The sequence below is a fragment of the Ailuropoda melanoleuca genome, chromosome 5 (assembly GCF_002007445.2).
Source record: "Ailuropoda melanoleuca isolate Jingjing chromosome 5, ASM200744v2, whole genome shotgun sequence".
NCBI lineage: Eukaryota > Metazoa > Chordata > Mammalia > Carnivora > Ursidae > Ailuropoda > Ailuropoda melanoleuca.
Genome location: NC_048222.1, coordinates 74,402,686 through 74,413,952, shown reverse-complemented (window position 1 = coordinate 74,413,952; position 11,267 = coordinate 74,402,686).

Below are 11,267 nucleotides of genomic sequence, written 5' to 3'. Positions count from 1 at the left end.
GACATGAATGCTTGTTTCCTTTGCTAGATTAGGGAAGTTTTCAGCTACAATTTGTTCAAATATCTCTTCTAGACCTCTGTTTTTCTCCACCGCCTCGGGGATGCCGATGATTCTGACATTGGATCGTTTCATTGAGTCAGTGATCTCCCATAACCTACATTCGTGGGTGTGGATTTTTTAAAGTCCAGATTCTATTTTCACTTTTTCTTCTACTAACCCATCCTCCAATTTGCTAATACGTTCTTCTGCCTCAGTGACCCTGGCTGTCAGAGCCTCTAGTTTTGACTGCATTTGGCTCATAGAATTTTTAATTTCTGCCAGATTCGCTCTCATTTCCACCCTTAGAGATTCTATATTCTCATTAACATTTTCGTTAATACTTTTTTCAAGTCTACACATCATCTTGACCATTGTTATTCTGAATTCCATTTCTGATAATTTGGTTATATCCATATCCATTAGTTCTGTGGCAGAGGCTACAGACTTATTGTCTTTTCTTTGCTGGGGGGGCTTCTCCTTCTCGTCATTCTGATGAGGAGAGGTTGTGGGGTTGTCTAGAGCCCAAATTATTGACTGGGACCCAGGCCATGCGCCCTTGTTTTATAGGGATCTTAGGGATGTGGGCTTCTTCTTCTTCTTCTTTTTTTTTTTTTTAACATTTTATTTATTTATGTGACAGAGAGACAGCCAGCAAGAGAGGGAACACAAGCAGGGGAGTGGGAGAGGAAGAAGCAGGCTCCCAGCGGAGGAGCCCAATGAGGGACTCGTTTCTGGAACGCTGGGATCACGCCCTGAGCCGAAGACAGGAGCTTAATGACTGTGCCACCCAGGTGCGCCACGATGTGGGCTTCTTGATTTTTCAGCCTGCCTTCTGGGGGAGGGGCCTGCCACGCAGAATCTCAGGCAACCCTGTTTGGGTAAAGTCTCCATGTCCCCTGCGAGGGGGGATGGGGATGGGCACGTTGTGAGCGGTGTTTCCAGGCTTTTGTTCTCTGGCGGCTTTCCCTGGTGGTCTGCTGTGCCTCTTCTGAGAGTCAGAGCAGCAGCGGCCGAATCTCAGCCTCTGTCTCAGAACAGAGATCGCGGACCGTTCTCCACTGATGTTCTGGCCACTTTAACTCTGTTTCTGTTGGTGCTGCTCAACCCTGCAGCGCCCTGGGATGTGCGCCCCACAGCCGGCGTCCCAGTCCTCACTTCCAAGGCCGGCGCATCTCTGTCCTTTGTGTTTCTAACGCCGCCAGCCGCCAGCCGCCCCGCACGTGCTCCCGGAGCTCCAGGTCTCAGTCTGGTTCCAGTGAGCACACCGGAATTCGGGAGTTCCATGAGATGCCTGGTGGCACGCGCTCCCGACTCACGGTCTCAGTTGGCTGTCTCGTGGGTGCCAGTCCGCTAGTCCGCCCGCTCCCCGTGCAGGTGGCTACCGCTTCCCTGTGCCCGAACGCCTCGTCTCCCTCCCCGTCTCCCTCCCCCTTCTGTTTATCTTCCAATATCTGTGCACGGTTTCACGGCTCCCCGCTTCGTACCTCAATACTCAGCGCTGGCAATGTTCATTTGTAGAGATCCAGATGTATCTTCCTGAGTCTCAGGCTGATTCCGTGGATGTTCATGCTTGTCTGGTACCTATCCAGCTCGACTCAGGGGACCAGCTGAAAAAGGGGTCCCCTACTCCTCCACCCCCTAACTCCTCCCCCCAAGGCTATTCTTTCTTGATTGAACTATTGTTTGCACCTTTGTCAAAAATTTAATTGTCTGAAGATAATGTGAGCCTATTTTTAGACACTATTCTATTGATCTATTTGTCTATCTTTGCATCAATGTTATACCATCTTATTTGCCTTATACAAAGTCTTGAAATTATTTAGTTACAGTCTTTCAACTTTATTCTTGATTTCCAAAATTGGTTCTATGAACGGATAAAATTGATAAACTTTTAGTTGTACTGATGAGGGAAAAATGGGAGAGGTACAAAATTACCAATGTCAGGTGTGAGAGAGTTTGGTTCTACAGATAATAAATTTGACAACTTAGATGAAATGGACTCATTCCTTAAAAGATACACACTATAGAAGCTTATTCAAGAAGAAATAGTTAACTTGAAAGACTCTGTGCCTAACAAAGAAATTTAATTTGTGGTTAAAACCTTGTCAAAAAGAATACTCCAGGCTATTGTTTTGACCATTTTAGGTCCTTTGCATTTACATAAGAATTTTTGAGTCAACCATCAATTTCAAAAATCCACTAAAATTTTCATTTGAGTCTCATTGATTCAGTAGACGAATTCGGGGGAGAAATCACGTCTTAACCACATTGAATCTTCTGACCCATGGATGTGTATTTCTCCATGTATTTAGGTCTTCTTCATTATCTCTCATCAGTGTTTTGTAGTTTAGTGTACAGGTCTTACATATCTTTGTCAAGATTTTCCCTAAGTATTTTAATAATTTGATGCTGTTTTTTAAAGATTTTATTTATTTTTCTAAATAAACTCTCTACACAACATGGGGCTTGAACTTAGACCTCGTGATCAAGAGTTTCATGCTGTGCTGACTGAGCCAGCCAGGTGCACCCAGTAATTTTGATGCTATTGTAAATGACATTTAGTATTTTTAAATTTCTAATTATTCCTTACTATATATAGAAACAATTGATTTAATTTTTTTTTTAGGAGAGGGAAAAAGGTGGGGGTAATCGCAGAGGGAGAGGGAGAGAGAGAATCTTAAGCAGGTTCCATGCCCAACACGGAGCCTGATGAGGGGCTTGATCTCTCAATCTTGAGATCATGACCTGAGCCCAAATGAGGAGTTAGATGCTTAACGAACTGAGCCACCCAGGTGCCCTGCAATTGATTTTTCTATATTGATTTGTATTTTGGTCCTTATGAAACTCACTTATTAGTTCTAGTCACTTTTTTTTTTTTAGATTCCATAGGATTTTCTACATGGATGATCATATTGTCTGCAATAAAGACAGCTGTATTATTTTTTTTTCTAATTTAGAATCCTTTTATTTATTTTTCCTTGCTGATTGCACTGCCTGGAACCTTCTATGTAATGTTGAATAGAAGTGGTGAGAGTGGAAACAAGTAGAACACCTTGTTTTTGATCTTTAGGTATAAAGTGTAAAGTCATCATTAAGTTAGATGTTAACTATAGGATTTTTTAGGTTCTTTTTATCAGAGTCCTTTTAAACCTAGTGTTTTAAGAAGTTTTTTCTTTTTTTCAGGAATTGATGTTAGATTTTGACAAATGCCTTTTCTGTGTCTTTTGAGATAATCATGATTTTTATATTTTATTTTGTATATAGGTGAATTGAATAGATTGATTTTTGAATTTTAAAAATCCTGGTTGGTCATGATGTGTTATCATTTTTATATATTATTGTACATGATTAGTTAAACTTTATATTAGAATTTTATATCTATGTTCATGAAGAATGCTGGTCTGTAGGTTTCTTCCCCCCTCTTTCTTTTCAAAGATTTTATATATTTATTTGATAGGGAGAGAGAGAGAAAGTGTGCCCATAAGCAGGGTTGGGGAAGGGCAGAGGGATAGGGAGAAGCAGACTTCCTGCTGAGCAGGAAGCTGCACAAAAGGCTTAATCCCAGGAGCCTGAGATCATGACCTGACTGGAAGGCAGATGCTTCAACTGACTGAGCTACCCAGGTGCCCCTGTAGATTTTTTTTTCTTTTTTCTTTTTGTAATGTTTTTGTCCAGCTTTGGTATTAGGGTTATGTGGCCTCTTACTTGGGAAGTGTCCCCTTTTTTTCCATTTTCTGGTAGAGTTTGTGTAGAATTGGTATTTCTTTTTTAAATATTTGGGATAATTAACCAGTTTAGTTACCTGGGCCTAGAGTTTTCTTTTTGAGAAAATTTTTAAATAAAAATTAATTTGTTTGTGAGACATAGAGCTAGTCAGGTTAAGTATTTCTTCTTGAGTAAGCTTTGATAGTTTTCATCTCTCAAAGATTTGCCCATTTCATCCAAGTTATCAAATTTATTATACGTAGAATCAACTTGCTCATACCTGATATTGGTAATTTCATATTGCCTCCATTTTCCCCTCTAGTCTGGCTAGAGTTTTATCATTTGTATTGATTCTTTCAAAGAACCAGCATTTTCTTTTATTGATTTGGTGTAATAGTCTCTTTCATTGTTGTCTGCTTTGATCTTTATGATTTCTTTTGTTCTGCCTAATTTGAATTTAACTTGCTCTTTTTTTTTTCTTTTTAGTTTCTTCTTAAGGTGGAAGATGAGGTCATTGATTTGAGACATTTTTCTTTTCTAATCTAGGCAGTTAGTGATAGAAATTTCCCTTTAAGAGTGATGTGAGGGAAGATAATAGAGTAGGAAGCACCAGGAATCTCTCTCTCCACCTGGACGACAATAGCACTGGCAGGATCTGTCTGAAGGAAATATTTCAGAACTCTGGAGTTTATTTGAATGCTTGCAACTTTTCAGGAAACAGCTTGGCTGGTAAATTGCAGTCAATTTTGGTCTATTTTAGCCATCAGTGCAGTGTAGCTACCTAGTCCCTACCCCCAACCCTGTGTCAGGTAGCTGTGGGAATGGCAACCTATGCTTGTAGTGCTGCTTGGTGTAGTGAGGGTAGGTAATAAGGATCTTGTCTTCCAAATATTGGAGTTCCGTGTTCTGGTTGTGGATTTCTGCTCTGATCACTGAAGCATGAGCATAGATGCTGGCTGCTATTGTTCCAACCCCATGGGCTGCAGTGACGTCTAGGATATTTAAAGGGTTCTACCTGTTCTTTTGGACATTCAAAAACAACTATACATTTAGGGAAACTTAGAAGCCATCATACATGCCAGTGGAAATACATAGGCTCAAAAAGACCTGAGAAGAACCTAAGCTTTCACCTCAGGCTTATCCTGGCACAGAGAGACACCTTATAAGAAAGAAAAACACCAAATCCTGGGAGAGGAGAATCTGATTATCATAGTTACCACATTATAATATTCAAATGCTTACAACAAAAAAATCATTAGGCATACAAAGAAACAGGAAAGGATAGTCCATTCACAGGAACAAAACAACTTGACAAAAAATGTACCTAAAAAGCCCAGATCTCAGAACTTACTAGACAAAAACTTTAAAACAACTCCTATAGATATTAAAAGAGCTAAAGGCAGGCATGGATAGAGATAGGAAAACAATGAGTGAATAAAATGAAAATATTAAGTAGGAGATAGAAATTACAGAAGAGGAACCAAAAGAAATTCTGGAGCTGAAAAGTAAAAAAACTGAAATGAAAAGTACAATGGAGAGGGTCAAAAGGAGATATGAGCAGACAAAAGAAAGAATCACTGAATTTAAAGATAGAACAGTTGAAATTACCAAGTTCTGAGGAATAAAAAGAAAAAGGAATGAAGAAAAGTGAACAGAGCCTAAGGGTCCTGTGGAACATCATCAAATGGATCAATAAGCACATTATGGGAACCCCAGGGAGGAGAAGAGAGAGAGAGTGGCAGAAAGAACATTTGAAGAACTAATGGCCGAAAACTCCCTAAATTTGATGCAAGACATAGTATACAAATGCAAGAAGCTCATTAACACCAAGTAGAATAAACTAAGAGGTCCACTGTGGAGATATTATAATCAAACTGTCAAAAGTCAAAGACAAAGGGAGAATCTTAACGTCACCAAGAGGAAAGTGATTCAGCAAATACAATGGGTCCTCAATAAGATTATCAGCCAAATTCTCATCAGAAATGTTGGAAGCCAAAAGTAAGGGTGATTTTATGTTCTAAGTACTGAAAGTAAAAAACTCAACTGAGAAATCTATATCTGGCAAGGCTCCTTCAAAAATGAGGGATAGGGGCGCCTGGGTGGCACAGTAGTTAAGCGTCTGCCTTTGGCTCAGGGCGTGATCCTGGCGCTATGGGATCGAGCCCCACATCAGGCTCCTCTGCTATGAGCCTGCTTCTTCCTCTCCCACTCCCCCTGCTTGTGTTCCCACTCTCGCTGGCTGTCTCTATCTCTGTCAAATAAATAAATAAAAAATAAAATCTTTAAAAAAAATGAGGGATAAATTCCCAGATAAAGACATTCCTAGGTAAACAAAATCTGAAGGAGCTCATTACCACCATACTTGCCTTGCAAAAAATGCTAAAGGGAGTTCTTCAGGTTGAAATGAAAGGAAAGTAGACAGTAACTTGAATCCATATGAAGAAATAAAGATCTATGGTAAAAATAAATACATGGGAAATTGTAAAAGCTAGTATTATTGCAATTTTGTCTTGTAACCCCACTTTTCATTTTAAATATGATGTAAAAGACAAATGTGTAAAATTATTAATTGATGTTATTGGGCACATAATGTATACAGATGCAATCTCTGACATCAGTAGCAGAAAGATGGGGACAGGAGTGTGCAGGAGCATAGTTTTTGTGTAGTACTGAAGTTAAATTGGTAAAATTCTCAGTTAGATTGTTATAACTTTAAGATGTTAAATGTAACCAGCATGGTAACCACAAGGAAAATATCTGTAGGATATACATAAGAAAATGAAGAGGGAACCAAATTTTTGTTTCACAACAAAAAATTAAACACTAAAAGAGGCAGTATTGGAGGAAATGAGGAACAAAAAAGCTATAAGGCATATGGAAAACATATAGCAAAATGGCAGAAGTATCTCCTTATCAGTAAAATATAAGTATAAATGGATTAAATCCTCCAATCAAAATAGAGAGATTGGCAGAAGGATAAAAAATATGATTTGACTATATACTATCTACAAGAGACTATTTTCTTCTTTTTAGAATTTAAGTTCAATTAATTAACATATAATGTGTTGTTAGTTTCAGAGGTAGAGTTCAGTGATTCATCAGTCTTTTAAAATACCCAGTACTAATTATATCTTGTGCCCTCCTTAATGCCCATCACCCAGTTACCCCATTTCCCCATCCTCTTCCCCTCCAGCAACCCTCAGTTTGTTTCCTATAATTAAGAGTCTCTTATGGTTTGAGAGACTCACTTTATTTCATTTTATTTTTTTTATTATGTTAGTCACCATACAGTACTTCATTAGTTTGTGTTGTAGTGTTCCATGATTCGTTGTTTGTGTATAACACTCAGTGCTCATTGCAATATGTGCCTTCCTTAATATATTCAAATTAAAAAATAGGTTCAAATTGAAGGGATGGAAAACATATTATATATAAATAGTAACCAAAAGAGGGCTGGAGTGGTTATACTGGTATCAGACAAAATAGATCTTAAATCCAAAAAGGTCCAAGAGACAAAGGAAGATATTCTATATTAATAAAAGTTTCAGTGTAACAATATAACAACTAATAACATTTACACATTTCTCACAGACTCTCAAAGTATGGGGAGGAGAAATTGACAGAATTGAAAGAAGAAATAGACAGTTCTGCAATAATAGTCGGAAGCTTTAATTCCCCACTGTCAATAATGGACAGATGTCTGGTTGCAGACATAAGATAAAGCAGAATTTGAATTACACAATAAAACAACGAATCCTAACAGACATATGCAGAACATTCCACTCAACAGCAGTAGAATGCACATTCTTCTCAAGTGAACAGGGGATGTTCTCCAGGATAGACCATGTATAAGGCCACAAAACAAGTCTCAATAGATTTAAAAAGAGGTAGATATTACACAAAGTATCTTCGCCAATCACAACGGGGTAAGTTAGAAATCAGTAACAGAAAGAAAACTGGAAAATTCACACATATGTGGAAATTCAATGACACACTCTTATTTTTAAAGATTTTATTTATTTATTTGACAGAGATAGAGACAGCCAGCGAGACAGGGAACACAAGCAGGGGGAGTGGGAGAGGAAGAAGCAGGCTCATAGATCACGCTTAACCGCTGTGCCACGCAGGCGCCCCTCAATGACACACTCTTAGGCAATCAATGGTTCAAGGAAGAAATCAAAAAGGAAATTAGAAAATACTTAAAGGTGAATGAAAGGGAAAACAGCATACAAACACATATGGCATGTGGGAAAGCAGTGCTCACAGGGAAAGTTAAATCTGTAAATGCTTGTGTTAAAGAAGAAAGATCTCAGATCAATAACCTAACTTTATACCTTAAAGAACTAGAAAAAGAAGAACAAGTTAAACCTAAGTCTGGCAGAAGAAAGAAAATAATTTAAAAAATAGGGCAGAGATGAATAAATAGAAAGACAACAGAGAAAATCAATAAAACCAAAAGTTGGTCCTCTGAAAAGTTCAAGCAGATTTACAAACTTTTAGCTAGAATGACAATGAAAAAAGAGAAGGCAAAGATAACCCAAATAAAAATGAAACTGGAGACATTACTACTGATATGACAGAGGTTAAAGATGATAAGAGAATATTATGAACAATTGTATGCCAACAAATTAAATAACCCGGAAGAAACATGGACAAATTCCTTGAGACACGTAAATTAACTAAACCAGCTCAAGAGGAAATAGCAAGTTTCGTCAGATGTCTAACAGTTAAAGAGATTCAAACAGTAATCAGAAACCTCCCAGGATGGGACGCCTGGGTGGCTCCAGTCGGTTAAGCGTCTGCTTTCAGCTCAGAGTCCTGGGATCGAGTCTTGCATTGGGATCCTTGCTCAGCGGAGAGTCTGCTTCTCCCTCTGCCTGGTGCTCCCCCAGCTTGTGCCCCCCCCCGCCCCGCTTTCTGGCAAATAAATAAATAAAACCTTAAAAACAAAAAACAAAAACCTCTCAAGAAAGAAAAGTTCTGGGCCAGATGGCTTCACCAGTGAATTCTACCAAACATTTAAAGTATTAACACCAATGTTCTGACACTCTTCCAAAAAACTGAAGAGGAGAGAATACTTCCTGATTCATTCTATGTGGGTAGCATTACTCTAATTGATTCCAATGCCAGATAAAGACATCATAAGAAAAAAAATTATAGACCCATATTCATTACTAATATAGATGTAAAAATCCTCAAGAAAATATTAGCAAGTTGAATCCGAGAGCATTTCAAAGGGATTATTCACCATGACCAAGTTTGATTTATCCGGGAATGTGAAGGTGGTTCATAAAAACAATTAATTGAGTAAAGAAAAAAAATCCTCATTACCATCTCAATGGACATAGAAAAGGCATTGGACAAAACCCAATGCCTTTTTGTAATAAAAGCTCTCAGAAAATGAAAAATAAAAACTTCCTTAAGATAATAAAGGATATTTGTAAGTAGCCCATACTTAATGTAATATCCCAAAGCGAAAGACTGAAACCTTTTCCCTTAATGTCAGAAACAAGGCAAGGATGTCTACTTTCCTTGTTGCCATTCAACATTGCTTGGGCATTTGCTCGATTGATGCAGCTTATTAACTGGTTTCCAGACAAAGCTACTTTGGTCTGTGCGTTGTTTATTTGATATTTCATGGGGGGAATAAGGACCTGGAATTTCCTAATGCACCATCTTGCTCACTTAGTTTTCAGTTTGTCCCTTTTCATTACTGGTATAGATGTACCACAGTTTTAACTGTTCATCTGTTAAAGAACATTTGGGTTATTTCCAGTTATTGGCTATCATAAATGAAGCTGCTATGTACATTGTGTGCAGGTTTCTATTAAGTTTTAATTCCTCTGGGGTATATCCAACAATTTTGATATGCTGAGTTTTCATTTTTATTTAGTTCAAAATATGTCCTAATTTTTCTTTTATGACATGAGCTATTTAGAAGTACATTACTTAATTTCCAAATATCTGGAGATTTTTCCAGAGATATTTCTGTTATTGATTTCTTATTTAATCACATTGTTGTTAGAGAACATACAATATATCAGTTGAATCCTTTTGAATTTATTGAGCCTTGTTCTATGGCCTAGAAGATTGTCTGTTTGGAAAATGTTCCCTCTACTGTCATTCAGTGGATTTTTTCCTAAAATGTCAGTTAGATCAAATTTGTTGATAATGTTGTACAAGTTTTCACATACTTTCTGATTTTGTTTTCTTGTTCCAACTTTCTTTTAATTAATGTTCACAATGTATATCTTTTTTCCATCATTTGAATTTTAATCTATTTGTGTCTTTATATTTAAATTGCATTTTTGTAGGCAGCATATAGTTGAGCCATTAAAAGAAATCCTATTAAAAGTCCACTGTGATTTTCAATTAGGGTGTTGAGACTATTTATATTCAGTGTAATTGTGGATATGTTCATTTTGCTGTAGGTTTTGTATTTGTCCCCATCTATTTTGTTTCCTTTTCCCACTTATGTTCGTTTGGATTACTTGAGTATTTTTTATGATTTACTTTTATTTCCTTTGATCATTTGTAGCTACAACTTGTTATTTTGTCAGTTTTGTTTGCTTGAGGGATTAAGTAAGCATCTTTAACTTATTGCAGACTACCTTCAAGTGATACTGTACCATTTCATGTCTGAGAACCTAACATGGTATCTTTTTATCTCTATTCTTCTAGCTCATTTTGATTATCTATACATTCTAAATCCACAATACATTATCATAACTTTTATCTAAGCAATTACCTTTGAAGATATTTAAGTAATAGAATAAACTCTTACATATTTATATATACAATTACCATTTGTTATGCTCTTTATTCCTCTGTGAGATACACATTTAATGTAGTTACACTTTGTTCTGTGTGAACTTTTTTTTAAAACATTTTTTTTGTGGTATGAGTCTTCTAATGAATTATTTCAATTTTACGATGTCTGAAAACATCTTTAGCTCACTTTTGCTTTTGAAAGAAATTTTTGCTGGGTATAGAATTCTAACTGGACAATATTTTTCCTTCAGTTCTTTTTGTTTTAATAAAGAATTTCCTTTTTTCCTTTTTCTTTCTTCCTTCCTTCCTTCCTTCCTTCCTTCCTTCCTTCCTTCCTCCCTCCTTCCCTCCCTCCCTCCCTTCCTCCTTTCTTTCTTTCTTTCTTTTTCTTTCTTTCTTTCTTTCTTTTTCTTTCTTTCTTTCTTTCTTTTTCTTTCTTTCTTTCTTTCTTTCTTTCTTTCTTCTTTCCTTCCTTCCTCCCTTCCTTCCTTCCTTATCATGATAAGTATACAATTTAATCCCCATCCCCTATTTTCCCCGTGCCCTCACCCACCTCCTCTCTTGGTAACCATCAGTTTGTTCTCTATACTTAAGAGCCTGTTTCTTGGTTTGTTCTCTCTCTTTTTTTCTTTGCTTGTTTGTTTTGTTTTTTAAATTCCACATGTGAGTGAGATCATATGGTATTTGTCTTTCTCTGACTGACTTACTTTGCTTAGCATTATACATTCTATCCACATTGATATATATATATA